Source organism: Cimex lectularius, unplaced genomic scaffold, assembly GCF_000648675.2.
Source record: "Cimex lectularius strain Harlan isolate CLEC.00 unplaced genomic scaffold, Clec_2.1 scaffold196, whole genome shotgun sequence".
Lineage (NCBI taxonomy): Eukaryota > Metazoa > Arthropoda > Insecta > Hemiptera > Cimicidae > Cimex > Cimex lectularius.
This window is the reverse complement of record NW_019392958.1, coordinates 640117-656414: the sequence shown is the minus strand read 5'-3', so window position 1 is coordinate 656414 and position 16298 is coordinate 640117. Positions and strand designations below refer to the sequence as shown.

At 33.9% G+C, this 16298-nt stretch overlaps 1 protein-coding gene across 1 annotated transcript in view; it reads left to right on the top strand.

Annotated features, from left to right (window-relative positions):
* The window catches only part of LOC106666554 (zwei Ig domain protein zig-8), a 658162-nt gene that overhangs the window by 230704 nt on the left and 411160 nt on the right, over window positions 1-16298 (top strand). The gene's annotated exons all lie outside the window — the stretch shown is intronic.

The window sequence follows — 16298 nt, the reverse complement described above, 5'->3', positions numbered from 1 at the left end:
TAAAGTCGAAACGTTGGCACGATAAAGAAAATGTTTTTCTGAAACCTACATCACACCAGACCGCATCTCACGATTTCTGAATAATTATCGATTAACGATCACTAATCACCACACAATATAAAATATGTTTTTTTTATACATTATTCTACTTTTTTTTATGCTAAACTTTTATGTGGTAGTTTGCAAATAATTTGAAATATATTGCAATTTTCATTTTCAATTTTTTTATTATTATTACGCTACAGCATATGGTAAATTATGAAGAGCAGAGAAGTAATCCGGTAATTACTCATGAAACAACATTTTTTAATTATCTCATTTGGTATGAAATCGTAAGACTATATGTGCTTCAGGCGTCTTGTAGATTGTCGGAAAATGTTCGGAGTGAATGAGAAATGGATTTTATGGAAGCATCTGTATCGATTTTTTCCGGTTTCAATGAAAAATAGGTTGGAAGGTCTTGGTTGATGAGAAGGATTAATGCATAAGACAAAAGAGTCTTGGGAAAGGGGGTGAAGTTTGTTTCTTGAAGTCATTTCTCAGAGAAATGGTGCTGGAAGTTTCTGAAAGCCACTGCTGTAGGTGCGAGGAAAGCCTCACTGTTACTACATGCAGAAGGATACTGAATCAGTAAATAAACGAAATAAATAAGCCTTTTTCATTGGTTTATAATATGTACATAATTAAAATAGAGAAAAAATATTGAATAACTTTTAATTTTTTCTTCTTCTTCTTCTTTTTTCCTTCTCTTTCTTCCTCTTTTACATCTTCTTCTTTTCTTTCCTGTCATAGTCATTTATAAACCAGCCTTATTTAGAGCGAAGGCCTCTCTCTTTTCCCTCCAAGCTGTCTTATCTCTTGTGAGTATTCGCCATGAACGTCCCGTAAACTCCCGAAAACCGTCATCCCATCGTTTCTGTGGTCTTCTTTCCTAGTGAATAAGTGTGGTGTCCAATTGTTTGCCGTTTTGGTCCATTTGCCAACTGGAGAACGAATCACGTGACCTGCCCAATTCCACTTCATTAGTCTAATTTTCGCAGTTACGTCTTTCGCATTTGTTTTCTTTCTGATATCGTTTCTCCGTCGGTCCTTCCTTTTTATATTTAATATGCTTCGCTCCATTGTTATTTGAGTGACAGGCATCCTAACCATAGTATGTTTTGTTAAAGGCCAGGTTTGAGCACCATACGTTAGCGTTGGCATAACGCAAGTGTCTAGTATTCTTCCTTTTTTGTAAGGTGTAATTTTTTCGTTTTTTAATATGTATTTCAGGCTCCAATACTTTTTCCACGATAGTGAGATTCTTCTTTGGGTTTCTTTTGTCATTTTTTCTTTGAAGCTCATTAATTGTCCTAAGTATACCGTTTCTTATAAATAATTCAATTCTCTTTCGATAGCTTCATACATTCTCTTTTCTACTTGTCAGTATTACTGTCTTGCTATCGCTCATTTTTAGTCTAGCTTTATTCCCTTCTTTATTTAGCTCGTTTAGCATATTTTCCAGTTTGGCAGCTGTCTCAGCAAATATGACTATATCATCAGCAAATCTCAAGTGTGTTAGTCTTTTTCCATCTACAAATTTTTGCCGTGTTCTCCCACTTTAATGAACGAAAAATTGGTTCTAGGACACAATTAAATAGGATTGGTGAGAGGGGGTCTTTGACTCCTCTATTTATTCGGAAGTATTCTCCAATTATATCCATTATTATTCTTGATTTCTTGTTTTCCTTCGGCTAGAATGCTTATATACTTTTGTTGGACATCAAGGTTTTTTAAGGCAGAAAAAAGAAATTCGAGTGAAACTGTGTCGAAGGCTTTTTCATAATCAACGAACGCCATGTATCTCACATTTTGATGTTCTACAGACTTCTTTATCACCTGGGTAACTATTTGAATGTGGTCAGTCGTTGAATATCCCTTACGAAATCCAGCTTGTTCCTGGGGTTGTTGGGCTTCCAAGTTTTCTTTTATTCGGTCCAGTAGTAGTTTTAAGAAAACTCTACTTAGGGTAGGAGTTAGACTAATGGGTCTGTAGTTCTTACCTCATTTGGGTCACGTTTTTTATATATATCGGAGATCAAAAGGAATGCAGTGACGTAATCTGACTAGCTGTGACGTCGTGACATAGTCAGTCGAGGCAACGAGTGGATTATAAAGACGAAGAACAAAAGACAAAGCGAGTCAGTCAGTCAGTCGTCCCTTTGTCCTCACAGCGAGAGCATCATCATATTTGTAGTAAAATAAATAAACAGAGAGAGAAACAAGCGAAATGGATCATTTCTTTCCCCGTGAAGACGGAGAGGTTTCTCCAATATATATACAGGGTGAATTGCTACTCGTGCTACAAACTTCTCCAGTATTCTTCACCCTAAAATGAACAAAAAAGTTCATATTGTCCATGGTCCGATTCTCAACCATTTCAGAGTAATTTCGCTTTTTATCGATTTTGAAAGATATCACGTCCTGGCGTCGGAAAATCGTGATATCTTTTAATCTAAACATTTCTCTGAAAATCTAATAGCACCGTTGAAATTCCCGTTAATTTTTCAATAAGAAGATGACGGTGGCAAAATGTTTGGGCTAATTTTTTGTGTTTTATTTCAGCCAGAACTACAAAAAGAGTGGAAAATTGTGTAAATCGGAAAGTGTATAAAGTAATCCAGAGTTTCTAATTTTAGTCTCAGAAGGCAGCAAATTTGAGGAAAACTACCTGATTTAATAACGCTTCCAACGCACTCGTCATTTTCTTATTTAGTGGTTGTGAGACCAAGATGTTGATGACAAAAAGAGAAAAAATGGTGGTTCAAGGATTGCTAATGTTTGAGAGTGACTTGCTACTCGTGCTACAAACTTCACCAGTATATTCTTGACCCTAAAATGAACAAAAAAGTTCATATTGACCATGGTCCGATTCTCAACCATTTCAGAGTAATTTCGCTTTTTATCGATTTTGAAAGATATCACGTCCTGGCGTCGGAAAATCGTGATATCTTTTAATCTAAACATTTCTCTTAAAATCTATAAGCACCGTTGAAATCCCCGTTAATTTTTCAATAAGAAGATGAAGGTGGCAAAACGTTTGGGTCTTTCTTCCTTGACCTTCTAGCTGTTTGTAAACTTCTTAAGCATTACATACTAAATGGGCATTAAATTAAATTAAAAAATTTCAATGGAATTATGATTTTGATTCTCTCTAAAAATTAACGGGGATTTCAACGGTGCTTATAGATTTTAAGAGAAATGTTTAGATTAAAAGATATCACGATTTTCCGACGCCAGGACGTGATATCTTTCAAAATCGATAAAAAGCGAAATTACTCTGAAATGGTTGAGAATCGGACCATGGTCAATATGAACTTTTTTGTTCATTTTAGGGTGAAGAATCTACTGGAGAAGTTTGTAGCACGAGTAGCAATTCACCCTGTATAATGTCTGACAACTTCCAGGATATTGGTATTTTTTCAGTTTCAATTATGAGGTTAAATAGTTTTGTCCGTATGTTTATCAGAGGTCTTGCAAAATACTGAATCAGTATTGATAGAAATGTCTACAGTCTATGGCATAAAGAATATGAGACCAAGGATGCTGCCATGCGGAACATCTGCTTTGGTACTGTTGATAAAGGCTAAGGATATTCCCATTCGTACTGGGCCCAAAGGGTTTTAGGATGAGGTAATATATATGAAAGGATGCCCGAGGTTTTCCAGAGTTTCGAGAGCAAGTCCGCGTGCTACACAGACTAACAGTCGAGTTTGTATGCGCACATATTTTCCATTTATCTATTTTTTCTGGCAGTACAACCTCTTGCCGTTTCTGCCTACCCTAGAAAGTTTATTCCATAAGTCCCTGGCATTAGCGGCTTTCAATTGATCCTTTTAATCTTTCAAGGGATAGTAAAGCTGAACGTTAGTAGTGGACGGATGAGAGCCGAGATTTGACCTACTGGAGATCAAGTTGCATTTCGTAAATTTTGAAAGGCCATACTAACTTTTATTAACAAATACGATCCACCTACTCATCTCTTGGGAGATATTTTGGAGGAATTAATGTAGGAGCCGAGATGTATTAATTCTTGGACTCTTTGAAAGAATTTAGAGCCAACTATCATTTCATCTCTCATGGTTCGTTACCAACTCCTGTTGTTTATTTAGTATTCCCTTCGGTAATGGTAATAATGTCCCGTGAAGCAAGAAAGCATGCCTTAGTTCTGGTATGAGTGTATGTTGTCGGCTAATCCAACAGTTGGAGTATTTTGTGAGTAGGTTTCCTGAGGTCTGGGCAGTCCTAAAAACAAGGTATACATTGATTTGTGTCCGGATTACATATGAAGTTTCCAACGTTGTCATTTTTAGCATACTATTAAGCTTGTTTGGTTTATTGGATAGTGTGGATTTACTGTATGCTCTTTTTCAAAATGACTGCTTTTATAAGCACTTTTATAATCAACTCAAGAATCAACTGAAACTAATGATGACACCGAGAGATGATGACCTGCCAGCGCATAGCTACGCGTAAATCACTCGATTTCGTTCTTGCATCCCAGCGCCTGATTTGGCTTATTTTTCCTATTTTTTTGGTTAGAACGATCGGGTTGCTTGGATCTCATTCCAAAGACATGTATCGAGAAATTTCCTTTCCTCTGTGCAACGATACACTACGTGGTCATAATGTCCTCAGCTAGGGGTACCCAACCGACCGAGTCCCCGAGCCAGGTCTTCTCCTTTTGCTTTTCTTTTTTAGCTTCGTCTTTCTTCTAATCTTTTTCCTTTTTTCTTCCGGGTGTCTGAAGCTGGATATGTTGAGGCACCTTACTTCGTACGGGCTAGCATATTCTCTTTTCCTGTTTGACTTCCGGAACAATGGTGCCACATCTACGCTGCCGTTAGATGGCCGCTGACTTATAGTGTGTGTCAGCCTCCACCACGGACTCCGCCGATATCTGGCCTTCAGGATCTACAGACTCAAATTTTGGTTCTGTTACATAGGTTTTAGGCCGGTGCCATATGCCTGTGGGGTTGCCACACAGGGATGAACTGGCGCAATCCTAACTGCTCGTTTCAACTTAACGACTTGGAATTATGCCCAGATTGTGACAGTAGGAAAAAAGAGTCTCCTAAAAGAGGTAACTTTAAATTGTCTATTGTTACTTACTTGGAGACATTCGTCTCATGTAACAACTCAGGAAGGCCCACCACCCCCAACATAAGCTTCGGGACATATTCTCACAGGGGCGATAATCCTACGACATGATTAATGTTAGTGGGCTTCTGTCAATAAGTGCGTTATTCTTGTGAATACAGTTCACCATCATGCTCTGGTGGAATTCAACAATTATAATAAAAAAGATAACGACATTGCATTTTGATCTCTTAGTTTCTTCTGGAAAATTATTTTAAATAAAAAAAAATACAAATGAAATAACAGTGAGAAACAGCATCAATCCTCTTGCAAATTCTTAACATCGCAGAAAGTCCTTGGCCCGATTGGTTTGTTGCACGCTTTGAATTTCCGGTGGTAAAACAGTCACGACCCCGAGGATATTAAAGGGGGCGCCCAGTTGGCGTTTCGTAATGGAAACGATTAAGCCTCAGTAATTTGTTTTCGCTTTCGCTTCATATTTCTAAGGAGCCTAGCTTCAGCCCTAATGCATAAAACATAAGCCCCGAGTGACATGTGTCATCCCGACATTTGTCTTCCAAGCTGCATAATCCCTCCCCTTTTACAGACGGTGGATACTTACGGAGTACAAAAGAGAATCTGTAAAAAACTGAAGAAATGAAAAAAGAAATTAAATTAGATATTATAGATCTATATCAAATTATAAAGTAAATTTACATGCTTGCACTATAGTTTAATTCATATTAAAACCAAATTTATTACAGATTTTTAAATTCATCACTGCACATCGTAAGAAAAAATTGCTCTCATTGAAACCAGCGCAAAAATGTGTATTTCTTTATTGCGATGAAAATAAAATTCTAATATTTAATAATAACTAAAGGGTGCTTAAAACTTACGAGGAAGGTTTAATCCAAGACAAAAGTTGTCTTACCTGTTACTGGATATTATTTTGGCTTTTGTAACTTATTATATCCTTAATCTCATTAATTAAGAGCTTTATTTGAATTTGTTTTTAAACAAAACGACTAATATATAACAAGTTAAAGCACAGTTTAAATAAAAACATAAATTTTTATGAAAAGTCTTGGTTGAAATGAAAAAGCTAGATACTTTTTAAAAGGATAGTTCCTACTCACAGTAAGTCGTTTTGCAACGATCCGGATTTCGAGCCTTTTAGCTCATCATCAGGTTGTAGAAGTCCTTCAGCCTGATGATGAACTAAAAGGCTCGAAATCCGGATTGTTGCAAAACAACTTACTGTGAGTAGGAACTATCCTTTTAAAAAGTATTGAACACCACACTCACTCCATCATTTATCATTTCTATGAAAAAGCTAGTGTCACGGGCGGGATTCGAACGCACGACCTTCGGCTCAAAACGCTACAGCCCTAACTAATTTTCCATCTGAACCGAGACATTATATAAAAAGAGTATTTAATTGAAATATTAAACAGCGTCAATTAGACCACTAAATAAATGGATTAAATTTCTTTTAAAAAAAAATAGTTGGATTCTAGAGAACATTAGAAAGAACGCTAGGATACATGGCTAATGTTTTTCGACCTCTATCATAAATAATTTTTCATTCGTTGATTACAAGCCCGTACACAAAACATTGAAAAAATGTATTCACTTATTAAAAATAGTACAGACGCAATAACATGCGAACGAGGAGACATACACATCGGACAAACAGGACGAAAAATAAAATTCTTTTACAAAGAAAACGTAAGGTCTTTTTGGTTGTGGGGCTGAGCATAGTCGTGTAACATAACCGTCCTTTTTGCGTGACCAAAGACGGCTTCAGTAATGCCAATTTCTGTTGCTATGGCTTCAATTTGAGAGCAATGATACATTTCGGCATTGATTGTTTCGCTAGGATTCAAGAAATCTTGAAAAAAGGAGTAAATCAGCCTAAATAAAGTCTTCCAAAGGAGCCAACATAACCTTTTTTTATGAGTTGGGAGCTTTGGAAAAAGTAGTGATGCTTCTCCTTTGTCGAGCTATTGTCGAGAACGTCTGCTATTATTGTGGAAAATCCACTTTTCATCACAAATAACAATTTTATCTAGAAAAGATGCTTTTCTATTTGAGGAAAGAAGTGTTGCGCCATTTTCATAACGATGATTTTTTGGGCGGTCTTTTAATGCACGAGGAAACTTTTTTCGAGCTTTTGTACCTTATAATTGCCTTAAAGTGGTCAGTGACGGTCGATTTGCTAATTGAAAGGATCTCTGCAAGTTCGCGATCAGTTGTTCTGACATCATCATCATCTAGGGAAATCTTTCCACAACCTTCTTTGTTTTTAAGGATAAAATCTCTCTCTCAATTTTTTTAAGCCAGTTCTCAACAGTGTTCTCAGTGAAACTGACATCGCTCCAGACTTCATTAATGTCTTTGGGCGTTGTTCCGACCTGGTTTAAACTCGTAAAACGAAATTAGGAGAAAATCACGTGTTGAAATCTTAGAAAAAACTAAATTACTCACAAGTAACGAAATGCAATTGAGTTAAACAAATATTTTTGTTTGGAAAAAATTAAAAAGTGTTGACATTTGTAGAAAAGAATAATCCATTAAACGTGAACAGTTTAGTATATAGAGAGATAATTGAAAGAAAACATGAAAACCTGTATTATTTTCTGGAAAACCCAATAGTTTGTTTAAGAATTTTGTTTGGTTTGATTTATATCTTTGAACCATTAGAGTTGTAAAACATGTAATATTAATTTTTAATTAAGTAATGTTTAATTAATATTTTGGTTGAGATAAAAAAGTCAGCATCACGAGCGGCATTCGAACACACGACCTTCGGCTAGATACGCCGCTGCTCTACCACCTGAGCTATCGTGACTTCGATCCACTCGGACACCAACTTCCCATCCCAACCTCACCTTTTTGAATTTAACCTCCTTTTCGCCATTTTGCATTTTTTATCTCAACCAAAACTTTAATTAAAGATTAATTAATTGAAAAGAATCTATTTGGTCAAGCGGACCACGAAACCTAACAAATTAATTTTTAATGTGTGGTGTTTAGTGACCGTTAGCCAATGATTATTTCGTGAGGTGCGGTCTCGTGTGACGTTGTTTTTAGAAAAACATTTTCTCTTTCGTTAAGTAATGCTTAATTAAGATTTTGGTTGAGATAAAAAAGTCAGTGGCACAAGCGGGATTCGAACCCACGACCTTCGGCTAAGTACGACGCTGTTCTACCACTTGAGGTATCGTGACTTTATCGTTAAACCCAACGTTTCGATCTTTATTGAGATCATCTTCAGGATCTGGGATTTGTAAACATTGTTTGAATTTTACAAATACAAGTAGGATGTGAAAAAAATGAATTTATACAATGCTAGAAAATGTTATATAAAAAAAATTTATACAGTGCTAAAAAAACTTTAGTTTAATAAAAAGAGACGAATGATTTTAAAGAAAGCTTTTTTAAGTCTAAAATTTTCTAGCATTGAATAATTTTTTTTAATCTAAAATTTTCTGACATTGTATAATTTTTTTTCACATCCTACATTTATTTGTAAATATTAGCAATGTTTATATATCCCAGGCCCGAAAAAAATGAATTTATATAATACAAAATAATTTAAGATTAAAAAATTTATTCGAGCAAGAAAATTCATTTTTTTAAACTAAAATTTTCTAGCATTGTAAAAATTCATTTTTTTTCACATCCTACATTTATTTGTAAATATTAACAATGTTTATGTATCCCAGGCCCGAAAAAAAATGAATTTATATAATACAAAAAAATTTAAGATTAAAAAGAAAAATTATTTATTCGATGCTAGAAAATTCATTTTTTTAATCTAAAATTTTCTAGCATTGTAAAAATTCATTTTTTTTGACATCCTAGATGTATTTGTAAATATTAACAATGTTTATATATCCCAGGCCCGGAAGATGATCTCAATGAAGATCAAAACGTTGACATGATAAAGAAAATGTTTTTCTAAAACCTATGTCACACCAGACTGCACCTCACGATTTTCAAATAATTAATTTTAATTTAATTCGTTCTTCTTATTATATACATTTGATATATTTGTAATTGTATTTTGTTTCCCATTGTACTTTCTAATCGTAAGTAATTCCATTGTATGAAATGTTTAAAAAGATTTATGCCAGTCAAACAAACAAATAGATATAATAATAAACAACTATTTGCACAAATCATTTATTAGTCAATACTGTATATAAAAATTCTTGACTTCTCAAAAATCAACCAGACCCATCACTGATCGGATTGACAGGCCAAAATGATAGGAAAGTTTAATTTACAGTTTCACCACCCCACTGACCACACGGATTATTCTCACATAACAATAGTGTTTTATAAAATGTATAAACGAGAAACCCTTGTAATTTTTGTTTTCTACTGGAAACACACTGTTTTTATTACAAATAACATATTTCTCTTTCTCTGATGCGGCATTCTGGTACGTTTTAATTTATATAATTTGGTTAATAAAATAACAACATAACTCACAGTATGTTGCATATTTGTTTTGACTTTTCCGTGGAGGTTGTATCGTTTTAATCTGACCAATTTACACAGCCGGCGATGTATTATTTTACTTGCATGACCCATATTTTGTCGTCAGCAAGGTTCAAATCATATTCGAATTGGATGTCGTACAAAGAGCATGTTTTTTATTGTTTGTTGTTCTATCCGCCCTTCATCCCTTATCGATCCAGGAATTATTCAGACTTGGACGTGATTAGATTTTCAAGCTTAAAAAAGTTGTGCTAATTCTTTTAAATATAGACACATCTCTGTGTCAGTGCTATTTTTCCCTCGAGCTTGGAAAATTACCCCTATGGCGAGACGTATACGTCCTGAATTAACTACGGTTCGTCCAAACAAACCCTTTGATCCTATTTTGCCCCTGGCTCTTCGTTATTATTTAACGCTGCTAGAACCTTAAACGCGCCCTTTTTATTATACGTGACTTATTACAGTTACACCTACGATAATATCAACGGTCCGTCCTTCTGACGTAATGAAGTTAGAGGTGAAAACATTTTTTTTAAACAGTCAAGACTTTCTGCTGAACCGAACCCTGCTTATTTAGAACAAAATTAACTACAGAAATTTTAATATTCGTAGTGGATTGTAATGTTCAATAGAAACTTACAATTATGTTGCAATGCTATGTTGACAAATTATATTTAATTATATTTTTAATTCACATGGATCAAGAATCAAATCCTCGGATTACAATGTGCCATTGTTGTTCTTTTTTGACTTTCAAGAACATCATACATTAAAACATAAACTTATAAATAATTTCAATTAATTATTCTTTTTATGTAAGGTCTTGGTTGAGATAAAAAGTCAGTGTCACGAGCGGGATTCGAACCCACGACCTTCAGCTCAAAACGCCGCTACTATATCACTTGAGCTTATCACGATAGTTCAAGTGATAGAGTAGCACCGTATTTACCCGAAGATCGTGGGTTCGAATCCCGCTCTTGACACTGACTTTTTTATCTCATCCAAGACCTTACATTGAAAGAATAATTAATCGCAAGAAGTAACTTGGCGTAGTAACGTAAATGGCTTAAATGGTGTTAGCGCAACTGCAAAAATTGTGAAGACTTTTTCTGTAATTAGTGCAGATATGATGCAGTTATGTCATGTTGAAATGCATTATTTTGAGCAAAACCATGTAATAAATTGTTAATTAAATTTTATGAGCACAACCATGTAATAAATTGTTTGTTAAACTTAATTGTTTCATATAAAGTTTTTTCGGTCTTTTGATAAATTTTCTGTCTAACCAACATAATTAAATAATTTTTAAAAAACTTATGAATTTTTGATCTCGTTTAATTTGGTTTACAAGATTGGAATGTTGTAATTATTATAACGAGAACGTATACTTAGTTTGAAATAAACTACTGTAGGCGAATAAATTTGAATTTTGCGCTAAGGTGACGTAAGACTGTGACGTTCTTAAATCCGTTGGTCACTTCTAGGTAGGTTATAATATGTAAGGGCTTATGTATGAAGAAAAGATCTTGTGTTTAAAACGAAAAAATCTTTACGGTTTTTATCAGATACAATCCTAAAAAAGGCCCTACAGATTTTCAGAAGTGGGATTCGATTCAATTCAACCGGCGTGGTAACGAAGTGAGTGGACATAACTTTCATAATTTTAACTTTTTTAAAGCAATTTGAACAAATGGATCGGAATTGTGAGACCACCTGGTGGATGAGGTTAAGCAAAAAACAACTTGTTGCCAAATTGAAGAATAGAGGCCTGAACAGCCGAGGTGAGAAAGGTGATCTTAAGGTTAGACTTGGACAAGCTCTCGAAAACGATTTATATACTGCGTCCGTCCAGGATGATAAGGTCGAACACGAAACTGAGGAACGAGTCAAGCTTTCGTCATCGAATATCATCGTAAGTCACCTTCAGAGATAAGGAAGAATCAGGATAATTAAATACAATGACGTTTTATTCTTTTATTTATATATAACCTACTGTTGCCTTGTTAAATTGTTCTTTTATCATTACTGATTAATCATGTTTTGTTCTACTCATTTTGTTTTAATGTATGTAAGTAATTCTATACAAGTAATTCTGTCTGATTGTGACTTGAGAAGTGACCATAGGCACAATTTGGGATGATTTTGTAATGACGCTCCTTGCGCAAATTATTGAGAATTTATAACCTTAAGGGATTACATTATAAAACTTACTCTTGATATTGTTATGCTTTTTAATTATGTGATTCCACTTGGAAACGTTTATGTGAATTTATGTCAAAAAGAAAGCTAAAAGGTGATTTTGGATTTACTTATTATGCTGCTTGTTATATATTTATGTTATGTACTTATAACTGCTGTTTATTTTATGATGTACTAACACCTTGAGCTACTTATGACTAGTTTTACTAAGGTGAGGTCGAGGGCGACCTCGAGTGTCAGAATTGGCCGAATTGTAGGCGAATAAATTTGAATGTTGAGGTGACGTTGAGGAGACTGTAACGTTCTTAAATCCGTTGGTCACTTCTAGGGAGGTCATAATATTAAGTGCTTATTTATGAAGAAAAGAGCGTGTGTTTAAAACGAAAAAGTCATTACGGTTTTTTATCCGATCCAATCCTGAAAAAGGCCCTACACTCCAAAAAATATCAGTGTCCTGTTGTGACGCTACTCGACGGAAATGGTGTCTTTTTATATAAAAAAAACCATGAAATAAATTGTTAATTAAATTTTATGAGCTAAGCCGTGTAATAAATTGTTAGTTAAATGCTTTATATCAAAAAATGGTATTCCGGTATTTTGATCAATTTTGTGCCAAACCATTAAAATTATTTTTTTTTAAATAAAAACTAATGCATTTTCGATCTCTGTTAATGTGGTTTATAATAAAATAAGTATGTTGTAAGTAATATAACAACAATAATACATGTAGTTTGAAATAAAAATATGAGTGTGTTTCTTTTGTCTTCTACTGTACTCGCTGCTACCCGACGAAAATCTGGAGAGTGGGGATCGCGTAGCGTAGAGTAGGGTAGCGTGGCATCGGGCAGATGTGCCCGTGGGTAATACAATCTTATGGAAAATTGGGCTTTGGATTTGCGTCGGGTAGCGTCGCATAGCGTTGCATCGAGTGTGTTCCATCTTAAAGCATTCTTCAAATATTGACTATTGGGGAAAACACCATCTCTTTATATTTGAAGGAATTTATATACCCTTACCATGTCTCATAACTTGTGCTTTTGTTCATTGCTTGATGATTTTTTTTTCTCGTGATATTTTTTTTACCTAAAACTTTACCAAACTTTCTAGTGTGCCTAATTGTTAGTCCAGTCAAGGTTGAGAAGGCTGTTCATGACTATATTAACCTTTTGTATTTAGGGAATTAGGCTCACCTAAAGTCGTTTGGAGCTAAAAACATAGGCATCTAATGCCTTTATAGATTTACGTACGAGGAAAAATATGAAAAAAGTGTGTTCTTGTTTATATAGTATTTCACTTTGATGGAATAGTTTGGGGGACTTTTTGGCTTGTTTTATTCGGTAGTTGTTATAGAAGAATAGAAGTCCACCATCGTGCAAATTGTAACTCGAAATAACACAATTTTTTTATATGCAGTTAGTGGTATTTTACGGCAAGAGGGTTGAAAGTTAACAAAAATGAATACTTTAGAGAACTTGGTATTTAACTGATGCCAAGCAGTTTTTTGTTTTAGCATAAATTTATGGTAAGATGAAGTTTGATAAAAAAACTAAGTCGTTACGTACGTCTTTTGGTGGATAAAAAACCGTAAAGTTAATATTTCAAATGGTTTAAAAAGAAAAGTGTTGCGTTCAAGAATATATTAATACTGTAAAGAGCTTCTTCGAGAAAAAGTGTTGAATATTTTAAACACACCCTTAACAGTTGACGACTCCGGGGTTGCAAATATTTAATTGAATGTAAATGTGCTTGGATTAGGGAATTTGAAGGAGGGAGGAGCATAAACATAATACGATGTGATGGAAGCAAATGGATCGCGTTTATAAAGAAGAAGAACGTGTCATTAAATCAGGCGTCTTCCTTGAAGATTAATGCCGACAAAAACTTGTTACCGAGTGCCATTCTAAAAACATGGCCGGCGAATAATAGCCTGTCAGCGTCAATTCCTCCAAGACACATTGTGCCAACGGACACTACAGACGCTAATGTTCACGTTCGAAGAAACAGTTCACTGTTTAATGTTGAACGTTCTATGTAATTTACGGTACGAACCAAAACACAGGTACTCAACTCTACAACGTTTAACTTATGTTGATGATGACTGTTTTATAAGATTTTCTTGTCAATGAAAATTGTTTGATTCCACTTCCTCGTGGAAATTTCGTGAAAACCTGTAACGTTTGTAATTAACTTTTCATTAGTCATGTCGGGTCAAAAGGTCAAGGCGAAATGCGTTTATCAAAATAATGCCGGATTGTTATGAATATGGACAGAATTTCAATTTTTAACTCGTTTGCGGATTGGTACGAACACGGTCATAATTTCAAGTTTTGACTCGTTTTTAATTCGACGAGTTTTTACATCCAGTAAGGATATCCAATTTTTAATTATTTGACGCATATTTATTTTTTTCATTACATCACAATACAAACATAATATTTTTTTCTACAAACAGTTCAAGAAAGAAAAAAGAAAACTGTAAAATTTAAAAGAATAAAATGCAAAGTTGAATGATAAACAGCCAATTTTAAAAATGACATCTCATTGTATTATTTAGATTTTTAAGATTAAATTTTCGCGTTATCTAATACTACTACTAAATTACTAATAAATTATATCTTCAGTGTTATAGTATTAAAATGGAGGAAAATAGAGCTGGCAAATGAAAATAGCTTGAAATAATATATAAACTTGTGTAGAATGTTATAAATACATTTGATTTAGTTTTCTATATTATCATGAAATTGAAAAAGGTAAAATGCCTTTTGTGATTACATTCACTAATTTCGTGTCCACTTGACCAATAATTTATCTCAACAAAAAACCTTAATTATTTGTGATTACAGTGGAAACCCGTTTATCCGGACCCGTTTGTTAAAATATTTTTTATAAATTATTTGGAGATCGTGAGATGCGGTCTGGTATAGTAGTGAATAGTCATATAGTCCAACGATCTCCAAAAATTCAGTAATTAACAGTCACTAAATCACTATAAATTTTTCATTGTTCTCAATGTTTGTATAATAATTTTTTTACATTTATAATTCAACTATGAGACCTATAATTCGTCGTTCGAAATTCGTAAAGGCCGCCAAATCACTTTTCCACTAGTCACATGATCGAAGAGGCCGCAGAAGCACGTTTTTGTTAAAAAATAAATAAAATAAGAAATAAATTTGAAAAAATGAATAAAAAAAGGTATATACAATTTTAAAAGACTAGAAATTGTTGTTTGGTGTTGTTTGTATGTTGGCTTCTATTGAAAAGGTTTTTTCATTACGTATATTTTTATTAGGTATTTTTTATATGATTTATAAACATAGGTTAAATTATATAAATACATGTAGGATGACAAAGAATGAATTTATACAATGTTTATAAATCCCAGGCCCTGAAGATGATCTCAATAAAGATCGAAACGTTGGCACGATAAAGAAAATGTTTTTCTGAACCTACGTCACCCCTTCAAATAATCATAAATTAACGGACACTTAACACCACACATTAAAAATAAATAGTTTTTAAGAGGAGAGGAAAATTCAAGAGAAACGATGATCGTTTTAATAAAAAACTTCGGCTTCACTCAGTTTTTCTCAACAAAAATTGCTCCGAATCAAGAGAGAAAGATCGAAACGTTAGCACGATAAAGAAAATGTTTTTCTAAAACCTACGTCACACCAGTCCGCATCTCACGATCTCCGAATAATCATTGACAAACGGCCACCACGCACGTTATAAAAGTAACGTAAAAGTAAAAGTTCACATTCGTATGTGTGTTTTTTTTTTCGTTTTTATGACACGATACTAATAAAATCACAAATTTCAATTCGATCAACTGGACAAGTACCGGTCCCTTCAAGTCCGGATAAACGGATTTCTACTGTATTTCCATAATTATGTTAATTCATTTATGTTTAGTGGTCTAATTGACCAAATTACTTATTTCAATTCATTATTATTTTGGTTGAGGTGAAAAAGATCGTGTCACGAGCGGGATTCGGACCCACCAACTTCAGCCAACCAAGACCTTACATAAAAATATAATCAATTAAATTTATTTTAATATTGAGTTTTGTTTAGAAAAATAAAACTATAAATTAAAAATTAAACATTAAAACACTGTTTCTGTAAGTTATATTATTCATAATTTATTACGTTGCTTGTTTTTATTGATGTGGTTATGGTGAGTATAGGATCTCTTATAACGGCTTCCAGTTATCTGTCCTTTATAACAGAGAAAAGTTTTCCAATTTACCTCCATGAAATCTTTAAGGTCAGCAGACTAGCAATGGAAAGCTAGCAGAAGATTGATCAAGAGAAATAATGGATAATATGTTTGAATGAAGGCGTATAGAATTTGGTTCTACGCTTTCCAAACAGAAAATGTATTTTTACTGTCTTTTTAATGATGTTAAGCACATATTAAACAGTTCTAAAGAACGTCGAGAAAGTAAAGCCTTTGATGAAATAAT